The sequence below is a fragment of the Musca domestica genome, unplaced genomic scaffold, assembly GCF_030504385.1.
Source record: "Musca domestica strain aabys unplaced genomic scaffold, Musca_domestica.polishedcontigs.V.1.1 18, whole genome shotgun sequence".
Taxonomy (NCBI): Eukaryota; Metazoa; Arthropoda; class Insecta; order Diptera; family Muscidae; genus Musca; species Musca domestica.
Window position 1 is genome coordinate 11,217,850 of NW_026712238.1, and position 16,556 is coordinate 11,234,405.

The 16,556-nt window shown below is 38.0% G+C and overlaps 1 protein-coding gene across 1 annotated transcript in view; it reads left to right on the plus strand.

The window, feature by feature from the left end:
- Positions 1–7,322, plus strand: part of LOC101889826 (uncharacterized) — a 58,990-nt gene extending 51,668 nt beyond the window's left edge. The window contains exon 6 of the mRNA XM_059120830.1: positions 7,099–7,322. The gene's annotated coding sequence lies outside the window, so the exon portion shown is untranslated. The remainder of the gene's footprint in view (positions 1–7,098) is intronic.
- The last annotated feature ends 9,234 nt before the right edge of the window (positions 7,323–16,556 follow it).

The following is a 16,556-nucleotide window of genomic DNA, read 5'->3' on the forward strand; positions in this document are numbered from 1 at the left end:
AGACCTTCAGAAGGTCGTTAATCCACAGAAGACATTCAGAAGGTATATTATACAGGTCTTCATGGTCTTTTATCCATAGAAGACCTTTAGAAGGTATTTTATCCACAGAAGATCTTCAGAAGTTCTTTTAAACCGAAAGGACCTTCAGAAAAATCTTTTATTCATAGACACCTTAAAGAAGGTCTTTTTTCCATAGAAGACCTTTAGAAGGTCTTTTATCCATAGAAGACCTTCAGAAGATCTTATACCCATAGAAAACCTTCAGAAGGGCTTTTGTCATAGAAAGCCTTCAGGAGGTATTTTATCCATACAAGGCCTCCAGAAGATCTTTTAACCATAGAAGGCCTTCAGAAGGTCTTTTATCCAAAGAAGGCCTTCAGAAGGTCTTTTATCCATAGATGATCTACAGAAGGTCTTTTATTTATAGAAGACCTTCAGAAAATATTTATCCATAGAAGACCTTCAGATGGCCTTTAACCCATAGAATACCTTAAGAATATCCTTTATTACATTAGATATCTTCAGAAGGTCTTTAATCCATAGAAGACCTTCAGAAGGTCTTTAATCCACAGAAGACATTCAGAAAGTCTCTTATCCACGAAAGGCATTCAGAAGGCATTTTATCCAGAGATGACATGCTGAAGGTATTTTATCCATAGAAGGACCTTGTGAAAACTTTTATCCCTAGGGGACCTTAAACAAGTATTTTATACATTAAAGACCTTCAGAAGGGACTTTTCTCTATAAAAGACCTTCGATAGGTCTTTTATCCACAGAAGACCCATAGAAGACCTTGAGAAGGTATTTTACCCATAGAAGGCATTTAGAAGGAATTTTATACGCAGAAGTTTATTTACAGGAGACCTTCAGAATGTCTTAAAACCATTGAAGATCTGTAGAAGGTCTTTTATTCACAGAATACCTATAGAAGGTATTTTATCCATAGAAGACCTTAAGAAGGTCTTTTATCCATTGAAGACCTTCAGTAGGTCTCTTATCCATAGAAGCCTTCAGAAGGTCTCTTATCTATAGAACAACTTTAGAAGGACTCTTATCCATAGAAGCCTTCAGAAGGTATTTTATCCATAGAATACCTTCAAAAAGACTTTTATCAATAGAAAACTTTCAGAAGTTCTGTTATCCGTAGAAGATTCTCTGAAGCTGTTTAATCAATAAAAGAACTTCAGAAAGTCTTTCTTTCATAGAGAACCCTATCCAAAGAAAACTTTCAGTATGTGTTTTATCCATATTTGATCTCCAGAAGTTGTTATATAATTGAAGACCTTCTGGATTATTGTTAGTCATAGCAGGTTTTTTTGTACACAACCAACCCATTGTGCTTCGTTAAGGTATTTTTTTGCCCAACCGATTTTCCATGGTTTAAGGGAATGGGCTAAATTGTGCTCAGCCACTTTTCAGAATTCCATGGTCGATGTTGCAACTTCTGGGAAAGTGTGTATGTGCTGCTGCATGTAACATTTTTTGGTGCAATGTGCTAACGAAAGTGTACATCATTCCGCTTTATTTTCTCTAAGGATAGTGAGCATAGTTTGGAATATGAACGCAGTATTTTTGGGGTTTTAACAGCTTTCCAAACGACTTGTAAAAGTGCAACGTCAAATAAACAAAGAAAAATAAATTTAAATCTATGTACGACCAAGAAAAGGAAAACATTTACGAAAACAAGGCAGTTGAGAGGTATTGCAAGTTTAATATCTTGAGTTTTTAAAGGTTTTCCGATTTTTTTTGCAACAGTCCAAAAAAAAAAAAATTAAATTTATTTTTTTCGGTCTCCGCTATACACCAAGGAAAAAGAGCTGAATGCAGACTTTAAAGACGGGAGAAAAGAGTCTTATAAACGAGCTCTGGCAATATTATCCAGATATAGGGTTTCATTAGACTTGAGATCATTACCGAAAAATTGCAGACAATCTTTATATCTGAAGGCGGTATCTATAGACCACGCTTAAGGCGGTCCCTCTATAGGCCAGCTGAAGGTGGCCTCTCATAGGCTGTTGAAGGTCTCACTATAGGCCAGCTGAAGGAGGCCTCTCTATTGGCCAGCTGAAGGTGGCCTCTCTATTGCTTAGCTGAAGGTGGCCTCTCAATTGGCCAGCTGAAGGTGGCCTCTCTATAGGCCAGGTTGAAGGTGGTCTCTCTATAGGCCAGGTTGAAGGTGGTCTCTCTATAGTCCAGGTTGAAGGTGGTCTCTATATAGCCCAGGTTGAAGGTGGTCTCTCTATAGGTCAGGTTGAAGGTGGTCTCTCTATAGGCCGGGTTGAAGGTGGTCTCTCTATAGGCCAGGTTGAAGGTGGTCTCTCTATAGGCCAGGTTGAAGGTGGTCTCTCTATAGGCCAGGTTGAAGGTGGTCTCTCTATAGGCCAGCTGAAGCCGGGGTCTCTCTATAGGCCAGCTGAAGTCGGGGTCTCTAAGGCCAGCTGAAGTCGGGGTCTCTCTATAGGCCAGCTGAAGTCGGGGTCTCTCTATAGGCCAGCTGAAGCCGGGGTCTCTCTATAGGCCAGCTGAAGCCGGGGTCTCTCTATAGGCCAGCTGAAGCCGGGGTCTCTGTATAGGCCAGCTGAAGCCGGGGTCTCTCTATAGGCCAGCTGAAGCCGGGGTCTCTCTATAGGCCAGCTGAAGCCGGGGTATCTTTCTATAGGACAGCTGAAGCCGGGGTCTCTTTCTATAGGCCAGCTGAAGCCGGGGTCCCTTTCTATAGACCAGGTTACTGAAGGCTTTCTTTTATGACCAGGTTGAAAGCGGCCTATTAAGACTGTCTTCGGCTCGTCTATAAGGTCTCCCTTTCTGCTCACCTATCTCTCTGCTATTCTATAAAGACTTCCTTGGAGTCATCTCTTAAGGACTGAGTTTTGCTCTGAAGGTGGTCTTTCTATAGGTCAGTTGAAACCGGGGTCTCTCTATAAGTCAACTGAAGCCGGGGTCTCTCTATAGGACAGCTGAAGCCGTGGTCTCTCCACAGGCCAGCTGAAGCCGTGGTTTCTCCACAGGCCAGCTGAAGCCGTGGTCTCTCCACAGGCCAGCTGAAGTCGTGGTTTCTTTATAGGCCAGCTGAAGCCGTGGTTTCTTTATAGGCCAGATGAAGCCGGGGTCTCTTTCTATAGGTCAGCTGATGCCCGGGTCTCTTTCTATAGGCCAGCTGAAGCCCGGGTCTCTTTCTATAGGCCAGCTGAAGCCCGGGTCTCTTTCTATAGGCCAGCTGAAGCCCGGGTCTCTTTCTATAGGCCAGCTGAAGCCCGGGTCTCTTTCTATAGGCCAGCTGAAGCCCGGGTCTCTTTGTATAGGCCAGCTGAAGCCCGGGTCTCTTTCTATAGGCCAGCTGAAGCCGGGGTCTCTTTCTATAGGCCAGCTGAAGCCGGGGTCCCTTTCTATAGACCAGGTTACTGAAGGCTTTCTTTTATGACCAGGTTGAAAGCGGCCTATTAAGACTGTCTTCGGCTCGTCTATAAGGTCTCCCTTTCTGCTCACCTATCTCTCTGCTATTCTATAAAGACTTCCTTGGAGTCATCTCTTAAGGACTGAGTTTTGCTCGTAAAAATCCCCTCCTGCTGGCCTACAAAATACTCCTCAGCTCTTCTATACATCCCTGGCCATTTCCAAGGAAGTACACACATTTTCCCATTCAGATTATTAAAATTTGTTTTTTTATTTTTTCATGTGCAGATACATCTACTTATAGATACATACTTCTAAATTTATGCAAATAATAAACATCTATGAAATATCCTTTTGTTTTCCATCTTTTTCAGTTTCCATCTCTCTGCAAAATATGTTATTCTTAGGAATAACTTTTAAGCTAATCCCTATTTCGAAACACCAACTCTTTTCTTGACCAGACTGCGGCCATTAAGCCTTTAGCTCAATATTATAACAACATGGAACCTTTCATCAAAAGCTCCATCCTCATCTTCCTCTCGGTTGGAATACATTATTCAAATTGAAAACATTATGCAAACCCCTTGAGGCATGTGTCGCATTTGGTGTAGCTACACTTCCGTTTTCCGACTCTGTTTTTTTTTTGTTTTTTTTTTCTTGTGGCATTTTATCCTTTTTTTTTTTTGGAATCTCTATTCCCAGGCATCTGGGAAATGAGCTTTAGTGGTGAACATAAAAAAGAGAGGACGTTGTGTTTCTCGTTTTTGTTGTTTCTTTGTTTGTTTGTGTGCGTTAGCAGATAATAACTGGACGCTAACATTCTGTTGGCTTTATTATTTATGGAAGTGCAGTCATGTTTTAATGGTTTCGTGGTTACAAAGTACACCTTTATGGTCATTTGAGGTAACTGCATCAGGGAGATATGTTAGCGTTTGTTTTTTTTTTTCCTTTTCAAATTACATTTTATAGTTTTGGAGGATCGTAAAATAAAGTAACATTGACAATTGTTTGACGTTTATACTCAGCGGTGCGATATGACTTCAATGAAGTTAGTTTAGGTTTACACCTCGCCGTCAATAAATGTTAATTTTATGATTAATTAGTGCAACATAAAGGAGTGTCGGTATAAATACTGTTTGAATTGGTAAGTGCAACTTGACCAAGGGCTTGGTGGTTGCTAAATTCCAGACGAAAATGGAGGAAAAATGTTACTGCTTAAAGTTAACAATATGTAAACCATTAAGGAAATGCCAATAGTAGGGTGGGTCAACTATATGACACCCTACACCAATATGCGTATTTAGTAGAGCTCCCGTAACAAAAGTTCATGTTGGGAATTTATGTGCAGTATGAACCTTATTTGAATGCGTATCATGGCTTTAGAGTAGTCACAATTTGGGATCTATATCCAACTCTAAATCGATTTTCAATAAATTTGACGGAGGCTTTTGTACCTTTCGTACCAAATAAAATTGCCGCATAGTGCATGATATGACTTCGATAAAAATTATAATATAACAATATAGCAGCAACAGATATACGGGACCGAATTTCACCAAATGGGAAAAATCGGCTGAATATGAAAAACTCCATCCGATTTGGGCTGATATTACATATATGGTGGACAATAACCGTAAAATCCGATGCAGATGTATATCGAAGGTATATACAAATCAAAAGCGATCTCGATAACATTTGGCAGAGGTATTTTCGAGTTGTGTCTGATGTCTGGAACTGGAACTATTTTGAAGGAACTTAACAATTTTCCTAAAAATCCGTCGAAAAATACCGCTCAAAGGAAAACCGTTATATGGGGGCTATACGAAGAAGTGGATCTGCATAAGTAATTTTTTTTCATAGACTGTAGACCAATTCCGAACCTCGAATACGAAATGTGAAACGATTCCTTTGAATAATGTTTCTAATATCATCAAAATATCGAATATCGGGAGGTACCCTTATATGGGTGATATGCGATATCGTGAAGCTATATAGACAATTCCCTTCCAGGGGGTAAAGTACTCGGAAGGAACTTCTTGTGAGGATTTTCAGACAATTCTATTGAAAAATGTGGATAAAATAATGAAGATACCGAAAACCGGGAGATACCATTATATGGTGATATACAATATAGTGGACCTATATGGATAATTATTTTTCAAGGGGTGAAATACTCAAAAGGAACTCTTGGTGTTTATTTTCAGACAATTCCATTGAGAACATTAGCTTAAATCCTCAAAATACTGAATAAACAGGGTTACCGTTTTATAGGGGCTTTATGATATCGTGCACCGATATAGCCCATTTTCGATCATGACCTGCCTCCACGCAAAGAACTGATCTGTGCAAAATGTTAGCTTCCAGGGGTAAAACACTCAGAGGGAACTCCTTGTGTGGATTTTGAGATAATTTCATTGAAAAAAATTGGCTACAATAAGCAAAATACCGAATATCGGAGGTATATATGGGGGATATACGATATCGTGGACCTATATAGACAATTCTCTTTCAGGGGGTAAAGTACAGGCAAAGAACTCCTTGTGTAGAATTTCAAGCATTCCATTGAAAAATGTGGCTAAAATCATCTAAATACCGAATATCGGGAAGTACCGTTATATAACCCATCTTCGAACTTGACCTGTCTGCACACAAAAGACTGATCTGTACCAAATGTTAGCTTGCTATCTTAATTTGTTTTGACTCTATAGTGATTACAACAGACGAACGGACAGGGTGTAAATCGACTTGGAATTTTACCCTGATCAAGAGTATATATACTTTGTTAGGTCTAAAATATTATTTCGATGAGTTGCAAACGGAATGAAGAACTTGTTATAACCTCCATACTATGTATGGTGGAGGGTATGACAAAATGATATTTATACCCTCAGCCATATGGTTACAGAGGGTATATATCATTTGATACGGTCAAAACGAGCCTAGTCGAAATAACGGTTTTAGACCCTAGGTCTCTTTGGACCAAATACGTTTCAGAACATTTGGAGTCGATCTAGCGATATCCAACCGTCCGTATGTCTGGCTGGTGCGCACGATACCTCTCGAAGGGAGTATACGGTTTGGTGCAAACTTAGTACATCGTAATATTTTTGTCCGACTTAGATCGAGTTCGGATATGGGCAATATCGGTTCACTCCTTCTGATACCTCGCCCACAAAAGGCCGAAATTATCAAAAAATATATTTTTTGCACAGAAAGAGAAAGGATAATCCGATTTTGCTCTAACTTTGCATATCCTAAAATTTGCGTCAGTGCGAGGTCAGGTGTGAAAATGGACAATATCGGTCAACTCCATCAAGTACCTCCCCCACATATGGTCGAAATTTTTAAAAGTATATTTTTTGCACAAAAAGAGAAAGTTTCGCATTTGAATATTGTAATGGCTTATGACAAAATTTACCTATGCAGGTCCATGCCGTCGTATAGACATAACAGCTATATTCGGTATTTTTAAAATTTTAACTGAATTTTTAGGGGATTTTATTGTTTTTGAGAATTGCCAAATTCGTTCCAAATTCGCTTTTTTACTTGTTTTTTCTGCGCAGTAGCTTTATACTTGGGGTTTTCAAAATGTCATTAATATAATCAATGAAATCTGATTCCTAACTTACTTCGCTCACTCTTGCAAATATTAAACCCAAAAATCGTTGTATTTTCGAATAATTATTTATTTTTCTTTCTTTTCAGATTATGGAGTGTCCATTGCTTCAAACCTTCTTACTGATTGATTGATCTTCTTATTGATTGATAACATATACTATATTTATAGGCATATTACTTGACTTTATTACTAAAGAAATTAATTTTTAAATGTGCTATTGTTAATTAGTTTTCTATTAATTAATTAATTGTTTGCAGAGGGTGTCCTTGATTATTTATGTTTTTTAATAAACAGTAAATATACCTACATATTCAAAGTCTTTTATTTCCATAAGGCTTTATTGTTATGTCTTACTCTCTAATGTAATATTTTGGACAATACGATTTTATGAGGATATTTTAAGTAACGCCGTTGAAATACTTTAAATAGTTAACCTTTGAAGAATGAATTTCAAAATCTGCAACAAAAATACACAACTTGAATATGGGCGACTATAAGATAGCCACACTACAGAGAGTAATATTTATTGAGAGTCCAAACCTGACACATCATAATATTCATATCAGAGTTCTGTCGGATGCAAAGTAGACAACACTGGTCCACTTCTTTGGTACTTTCCCCAAGAGAGTCACCAGGTTGGACAATTGTATCGTATGTCAAGATATATTTTAATAAATTGGCATAGGCTGTCTGCAAAACCGACTTATACTTTGCAACTTATACTTCTTAACATCCACAGGGATCTAGCAGATAGGTAAGTTATGGGAACTATTTTTATATATGAATCGATTATGGCCACATAAGTTATACTCATCCAGGTAGTTTAAATGGAATGTGTAACAAATTTATAACACATCGATCTAAAACTGTGTGATTTATAACAGAGAAATATGTATTCGGGAATATAGAGGGTGAGATAAAAAAAAAAAAAAAAAAACCGCAACAGCAAGTCAAACGCCCCAATTTTTACATTTTTAAACCCTCCACCTTGGAAAGGAGGGTATATTAACTTTTTCATTCCGTTTGTAATATACCTAAATATTCGTCGTAGACCCCATAAAGTATATATATATTCATAATCAGCATAAAATTCTTAGTCGATTTAACGATGTTCGTCGATCGATCCGCTTGTCTGTCTGTTGAAATCACGATACAGGCCACATTATTTGACGTAGAGCGTCAAAATTTAGCAGACTAATTTGAATTGTGTCTATGGTTGGTTGGTATTGAAAATGAGATATATCGGTCCACGTTTTGGTATAGTCCCCATATAACGGTACCTCCCGATGTTCGGTATTTTGACGTTTTTTGCCACACTTTTTCACGGATTTATCTGAAAGTTTGTATTTGTTGGTCATAATAGATCCTAGTTCGTGTGGCGAAGCATTATATGTATAGGTCCACGCTTTGATATAGCCCCCATATAACGGTACCTCCACATATTCGGTATTTTGATGATTTTTGCCACATTTTTCACGGATTTGTCAGAGAATTGGTATTTGTGGGTCATAATGGGTCCTAGTTCGTGTGGCGAAACATTGCATGTATAGGTCCACGTTTTTGTATATCCCCATATAACAGTACCTCCAGATATTCGGTATTTTGATGATTTTTGCGACATTTTCCCACGAATATGTCTAATAAAAATAGGTATTTGTGGGTCATAACTGGTTCGTATGTTTTATTTACCCTATGGTGGAGGGTAGTAAAAGTTCGGCCCGGCGGAAATTAATGTTTTTTATTTGTTTTTTTTTTTAATTTATTGAATGAAAGCAAAAAATGTCGGAAATAGCATCAAATTTGAGAATAAGTTTAGATTTGCTCGAATTGGTCACCTTTGGCACGATTTATGGCCTTCAAACGGCCAATGAAACCGTCTCACGCTGCCCGAATGTTGCTCTGCGGTATTTTGGCACATTCCCGGCGAAGCGCTTGCTTGAAGCGATCGACATAATTCTTTAGTGCCAACTTTGCTTTCTAAAATACTCCAGACACAATAATCCAACGGATTGGTATACGGAGATTTTGGTGGCCGTTGTGCGCTGGAAATGAAACGAGGAATCTGATTTTGTAACCATTCTTAGGTGGTGCATGCTTATTGCGATGGTGCTGAGTCCTGTTGGAATGTCCAAGGTCTGCGGTCAAAAAATTTTGCGTGCCCATGGCTTTAATACACCCTCCAGAATATTTTCGCGATATTATTCGGCATTAATTCTGATGCCCAGTCGATTAATACGAGCGGAAAGCTACCATCCGCTGTTAGGGTGGCCCACAGCATCACCGTGGACGGCGCTTGAGTTCTGGTGGCCAACCGAAGGTGCACATTTTCATCTGACCTATTTGGCAAGTAAACACGATCATTTTGTTTATTTACAAACGGGTGGACAACGAATGTTTTCTCATCGGAGAAAACCAAATTCGGCAGTTCACCACTTTCGGCCAAGCGAAGCAACACATTAGCTCTTCTGAGTCTATTTTCTTCCTGTTGCGGTGTAAGTTCTTGCACTTTTTGAAATTTCAATGGCTTTACCCCAAAATTTGAAAAATGAGTTTGGGGTAAAGCCATTGAAATGCCAAAAAGTGCGAATGGAATATTGCGATATGTTCAGCTCACGAGCCATTTTTCGGCCACTGCGACGCGGATTTCGATCAAGTCGCTTCTTCACTTTTACCAATATCACAGTAACGAGCGATGGTACGAAATACTAAAAATTTATTCACATTTAAATGCTGGAGTGCTCTAACGATAGCCACTTGTGGTTTTCCAGCCAAATATAGAGGAATCACACTATCACGCCTGAATTCCGTCACGAATAATTTTTTTTCTGGATAATTCTCACCAAAATGCTTTTGTACGCTTGTAAACAATAAAATGAGTTGTCACTGGAATAATTTTAACAGCTGTCTGACGAGTGGCTTGGAAATGACAGCAGTCTGAATTTGGTTGCATTCCTTTCGTCTCACCCTGAAGATCCACTTCTTTTCGTACTTCCCATTTAAAATGTAATCATTTTAAATGATAATATCTCCCATAAAATATAAAATTAGTACCAGATTTTCTTGAAATTTCCACATCTCAATACAACAGCACATTTCATAGCACATAAGCTGGGATCTCTCAAGCTACACCTCTTGGAACCTTGCCTATAAATCGTCATAGATACGCAAACATTAATTCGAAATTTTCCATTTTGCAAATGGTAACTTCCGATACTTCAATAAATAAATCATATATTGTTATTAATATTACTCTGATAATTACTTAAGGCTACACACTAACAAATACCTTCTGGCTTCAGAATTGTTCAACTCCTTTAATAAATAATGCAAAAAAAGGAAAATTAATACGTTTTTCCCTTTTTTCGAAATGTCGGTTTGCCTTGATTTCCAAAAAAAAAAGAACCCGTTTGCAGATAAAACCTAAAAAAGAAGAAGTACGGGTTACTCAGTACCACATCAAAAAGCGAATGAATATAAATCATGAAAACGTATTATAGAAACATATTGAAGGCATTGTGCACGGGCGTAGATAAAAACGTTCACAGGTGTAAATAAAGGATACAAAAAAAGTAGAGAAAGTGAAAAAAAAAAACAGAACGCACACCGGAATCAAAGCTTCCTTACAAGTGTCCTTCCCTCCTCCTACACGGAGAACTCTATTCAATGTTAACTCGAGCATAAAAATTGCAGACACACACACACACCCACACGCAGGACAAAGGGGAGACATAGAAATACATGCAAATGGACAAATATATGCAAACTCATAACTAGAAAGGGAAGCTGTTTGACTGCTGCTGCCGCCGCCCCGACTGCTGGGAGGCTATGATGTGCTCTGCTGTGCTGTGAAGCCATGCAAATGATTCCAGTATATTCAGCCAAATGTATGCTAATCCTATTGTGCTGGAACTAACATTGGATTTAAGTCGCACACAGAAACCGCCAACGAACCAACCAACCCATCCATACACCCACCCACCGATTTCGCCATATCTTTCGGGGAATTTGGTAAAGTGTGTTCTCTGTACAATTTTTTCCGCACTTCTCCTCCAGATTTCACTTTTTTATTCCGTTTAAAACGCGAATAAAGGAATAAACCTTCCGGTAACAGCAGAATCAGCATCACTAGAAGTTCGTTAGGCAACAGACAACAGAGTACCGGGAAGCCAAGTTCAAATAAAGGTAGCTACCAGAGGAAGAAGAAGAAAAAGTAGAAAAAGCGCAAGTGGGGGCAGGTTGTTGTGCTGCGTTGTCAAACATCTGTGATGAATAGGAAACATCCTCCAAACGTTGCATGACACTCACTAAGTCAGGCTATGGCAAAAAAAAAAAACACCCAAAGCGAAATAATCAGTGACATGTTTTTGTTTGGTTTTGTTCTCTTTCAACTTTGGAGGTTCTTCAAAACATCAACAATTAGGTACTTTTTGGTTTGATATAAGATGGTTTTGAACCTAATTTAAAATAGAGGGTAGATAATGGTAACTTTTTTAGGGGACCTATTAAAAATCTTCCATTAAAAGGATAGATAAGGGTCCTCTATAAGGTTGCGCTAGTGCATTTCGGTCTGCGTATGAGTGATATGAAATATTTGAAGGTAATAAAATCACTCATACGCTTAGGAACTGGTGTACTGATGTACTGATTATTTAAAAAATCTGTTAAGGATCTACAGGGTGACATGAAAAAACTGCAACCAACTTCAGACTGCTGTCATTTCTAAGCCACTCGTCCGACAGCTGTTTTTCCAGTAACAGGTCATTAGTTTGTTTACAAGCGTACAATAGCATTTTGGTGCGAATTTTCCAGAAAAAAAGTTATTCGTGATGGAGTTCCAGCGTGATAGTGTGATTTCATTATATTTGGCTGGAGAACCGCTGGTGCTAACGTTAGAGCACTCCAGCATTTAAATGTGAATAAATCTTTTGTGTCTCGTACCATTGCTTGTTATCGTGATAATGGTAGCGTAGCCCGACGTCAAGGAAGTGGACGGATGAAAACAACAACATCAGCACAAATGGTTCGAAAAGTAAAGAAGCGACTTGATCGAAACCCGTGTCGCAGTGGCCGAAAATGACTCGAGAGCTGAACATATCGCAATATTCCATTCGACAAATATTGAAAAATGAGCTCGTGGTAAAGCCATTGAAATTTCAAAATGTGCAAGAACTTACACCGCAACGGAAAGAAAATAGACTCAACAGAGCTAGAGAGTTGCTTCGCTTGGCCGAAAGTGGTGAACTGCCGAATTTGGTTTCTCCGCTCCGATGAGAAAACATTCGTTGTCGAGCAGTTTGTAAACAAACAAAATGATCGTTTACTTGCTTCTTTACTTGCCAAAGAGGTCAGCTGAAAATGTGCACCTTCGGTTGGTCACCTGAACTCAAGCGCCGGGCCAATGGTGATGGTGTGGGCCGCCATAACGGTCATGGGTCACTCTCCGCTCGTATAAATCGACCGTGGTGGCATCAGAATAAATGCCAAATATTATCGCGAAAACTTTTTGCCCGCAGACCTTGGACATTCCAACACGACTTAGCACCATCGCACTCAGAACGCTCCACCCAAGAATGGCTACAAAATTATGTTCCTCGCTTCATTTTCAGCGCACAATGGCCACCAAAATCTCCGGATACCAATTCGTTGGACTATTGTGTCTGCAGTATTTTAGAAAACAATGTTGCCACTAAAAATACCAAAGTGTCATGCAAAAATACCAAGCAACCGTGTGAAGGCCATAATTTCTGCCAAAGGGGACCAATTCGAACCAATCTAAACTTATTCTAAAACTTGATGCTATTTCGGACATTTTTTGCTTTCAATCAACCAGATAAAAATAATAAAAAAAAAATAAATAAAAATTATGGCGTTATGACTTTGTTGCAATTTTTTTATCTAACTCTGTATATGGTGGGCAATAAACGTAAAATCGGATGAAGATGTATATCGAAGGTACATATAAAAATTTGGATAAAATTTGGCAGAGGAATTTTCGAGCTGTATCTGATATCTGGGACCAAATATAGTGTATAGTGTATATTACGCATATATATAGGAGTTACGAGGGAACCAATTTTCACCAAATTTGAAGTACTTTTTCTCGTATGAATTCAGTCGAAATTGTCAAGATTCAGTTCATTTGGACTTATATTACCCATTTGATGCACAATAAACCATACATCGGATAAAGATATATATGGGAGCTATATCCAAATCTTTTCCGATCTCCATAAAATTTGACAGAAGTATTTCTGGGCTATATCTGATATCGTGTACCAAATATCATTCTTGTGGGGGTGCATATTACGCATGTGAGGGGCTTTAACACCAAATAGAATGAAACATATATATGGGAGCTATAGCTATATCTAAACTGATTTTGACGAAATTTATGAACTTGCATCTAGACTGAATTCGGCCGGATGTGCCAAAATTTAGGCCATTGGATATTGGGCATTTGGTGCACAATTAATCCGAAATCGGTTGAAGATATATATGCGAGCTATATTTAAAATTAAACCGATTCTCACTAATTTCAATAGGGTTCGTCCTTGTGCCAAACAAATATTATTTGGAAAATTTCATCTCATTCGGATAATAAATGCGACCTGCATTTTGTTCACAAAAATGCATGCACAGGCGGACGGACGGGCTGACATATATAAATCGGCTCAGAAAGTGATTCCATGAAGATAGTCAAAAGTAATTATGGGTCTATCTCGCTTCGTTCTCCATGTTACAAACAAATGTATAAAGGCATAATACCCCCACCACTATGTGGTGTAGGGTATAAATATCGGTGCATAAGATAAATAAAGGCTACTACTGTATGAGATTTAAACAAGGCAAGATATACAAAGATACACAAGAATACAGAAGGATTCACAAGAACCTTGAACTTGAAGACCTAATTAAGTGTTGTAAGACAGGATTTTAGATAAATAGACTATTTGATATTCAAATGATTGAAAATGGGAACTGTACCACAATATTTTTACCCTACACCATAAGGTGGACAGGGTATTATGTATTCGTGCATTTATTTGTAACAGGCAAAGGAAACGAGATAGACCCATAGTTCCTTTTGATAGTCTGCATAGAATCACATTCTGAGTCGATTCATGCATGTCCGTCAGTGTGTCCCTCCGTCCGTCTGTCTGTCAGTCCGTCTGTTCATGTATTTTTGCGAAGAAAGTACAGTTCGCATTTAATACCCGATCCAGATGAAATTTTGCACAAATCATTTGTTTTGCCCAAGGACAAAGCCTATTGAAATTGGAGATAATCGGTAAAAATTTAGAAATAGCTCCCATATATATATTCGTCCGATTTGTTATTTTTGTCCTCCGCAGCCATAATATGCACTCTGTAACAACAATATTTGGGGAAATATATCAAATACAGCTCAGAAATACCTTTGCTAAATTTAATCTTTACCTTTTATTGTGCGCCAAACGTCTAATATTTGCCCAAATGGGATGAAATGTGGCACTTACGAGTCCAGAAGCTAGTATGCCAAATTTGGTGGAAATCGGTTCAGATATAGCTACAGCTCCCATACATATTGTTCATCCGATTTGTTGAATTTACCCTGCATAGCCGTAATATGCACTCCGTAACAACGATATTAAGGGAAATATATCAAACACAGCTCAGAAATATCTTCGGCTCAGATTTGATATAGCTTCCTTATATACCAAATGGGCAATACAAGTCCGAATTTAAAAGATACAAATGCTTCGGTATATTTGGTCTTTTGAACTTTAAAGTATAATTATAATCATAGTTTGTATGATTGAATTCTCCCACAAAAACTTTTAATTTTTATGTGGAGCTCTACTAAATGAGCAAAGTGGTGTAGGGTATCATAAAGTCGGTCCCGCCCGACTTTAAAAGTTTTTTTACTGGTTTTCAAACGAATTTGATGTAAGATGGTAGTTTGTGTTCCCAGCTTACAGGAAAGATCTTTGCAAATAACTGGCCATGTATTGTGATATATGTCCCATATAGAGGAACCTACCTATATTTGGTATTTAAAAGGTTTCGACACAATTTTCAACGGAATTTTCACAGAATTGGCAATTGGACTTCGTGATAAGTCGCACCTAATCCGGTAGATAATTGTCTACATAGGTGCAAATTTTCACAACAACACTCCCCGGTATTTCGATGATATCGCAATAGGCTACACGTTCTCCGGCTGATAATTATCTAGGCAAGTCCACGTTATCGCATAGTTCCCATAAATCGATATCTACTGATGTTCGGTATATATATCATTTTTATTAAAGTTAGTAATTAAAAGGGTCCTGATTACAATGACTCCTGTCAAGAGAATCCCCGTACAAATAACAAAATTTGTGTCGTTTTAGGAACTGTAATTTCCACAGGCTTTCTCATTGATAAACAGTATGATTTCCGACTGTTTTTCCAATAAAATCAATAACGGAATATTTTGAAATAAATAAAAAATAATTAATTTAACAGTTAAAGTTTTTCTTTCAAACAATTATTGTAAACTTCATGTTTTTATGTTTTTAATGCCATAAAATCCACTTTGCTTCATTAATGGTAACATTTCAAATGTATTTCCCATATCAGCCAACAAAAACAAGAATCGCTCAAGGCCAACATATAAAATAAAAAAAGGGGAAATAGACAGGGCAAAACGCCTTAATGTAATTACACAAGTTTTTAGTCATTTCGTAACATTTTTATTTACGTTTTATTGCTTTTCTCTCTCCCAGCACCCAGCTGTGTGTGAGAATGGATTCATTTTGTTTTCTGCAAATGTGTGATTTTCATATGAAAAATCTCTCTAACCAAAAAAACATATCCAACCGCTAGTCGGCTGCTATGTCCAGCATATGCGGCAAATTCTTGGATTTTTTCGGTTATATGTCTGGCAAAAAGAAAAAAACAGGAAAAGCGAAAACGACGAAGAGGGAAAAACCTACGAAAGGATTCATCAAAATGAATTCATTGCAAACGAATCTCATGAAAATTCCCATCATGTCAAGGATGTACGGCGTTACGATGGCGCAAAATGAACATTGTAGCAGATTGTAAAATACATGAAGAAACACAAACGCACACACACAAACATTGAAAAGAAAAAAGCAACACTCTACCCATGGCGGTTTCAATTGTTCCGCAAAAAAAAAAAAAAAAAAAAAAAAAACACAACTGAAATGAAACTTCTCTTTTTAAGATTGTAGTCACGTACTTTTGTGGTTAACATGTGACTTCTTAAGGACCGCACTGGCAATCAGTAAATGGAGGCAAAAAGAGAAAAAAAAAACAAAAACAAGCAATTGAATCAGAATTCGGTCCCAGCGAAAAAGAAAACACAGAAAAATCACTAAATGAGCGCAATTTGTTGTTAATTCTTTTAGCTGGGCTGTTTTTTTTTTTTTTTGGCGGAACGTTTAGATTGCAGCTTGTCCTAGTATCACAATGATGTGAATCATTAGAGGTGATCAACCAAATAAAAACACTTAATTTTTGATAGGTTCCCCATCTTGTTAGTCCCTACAACACTATT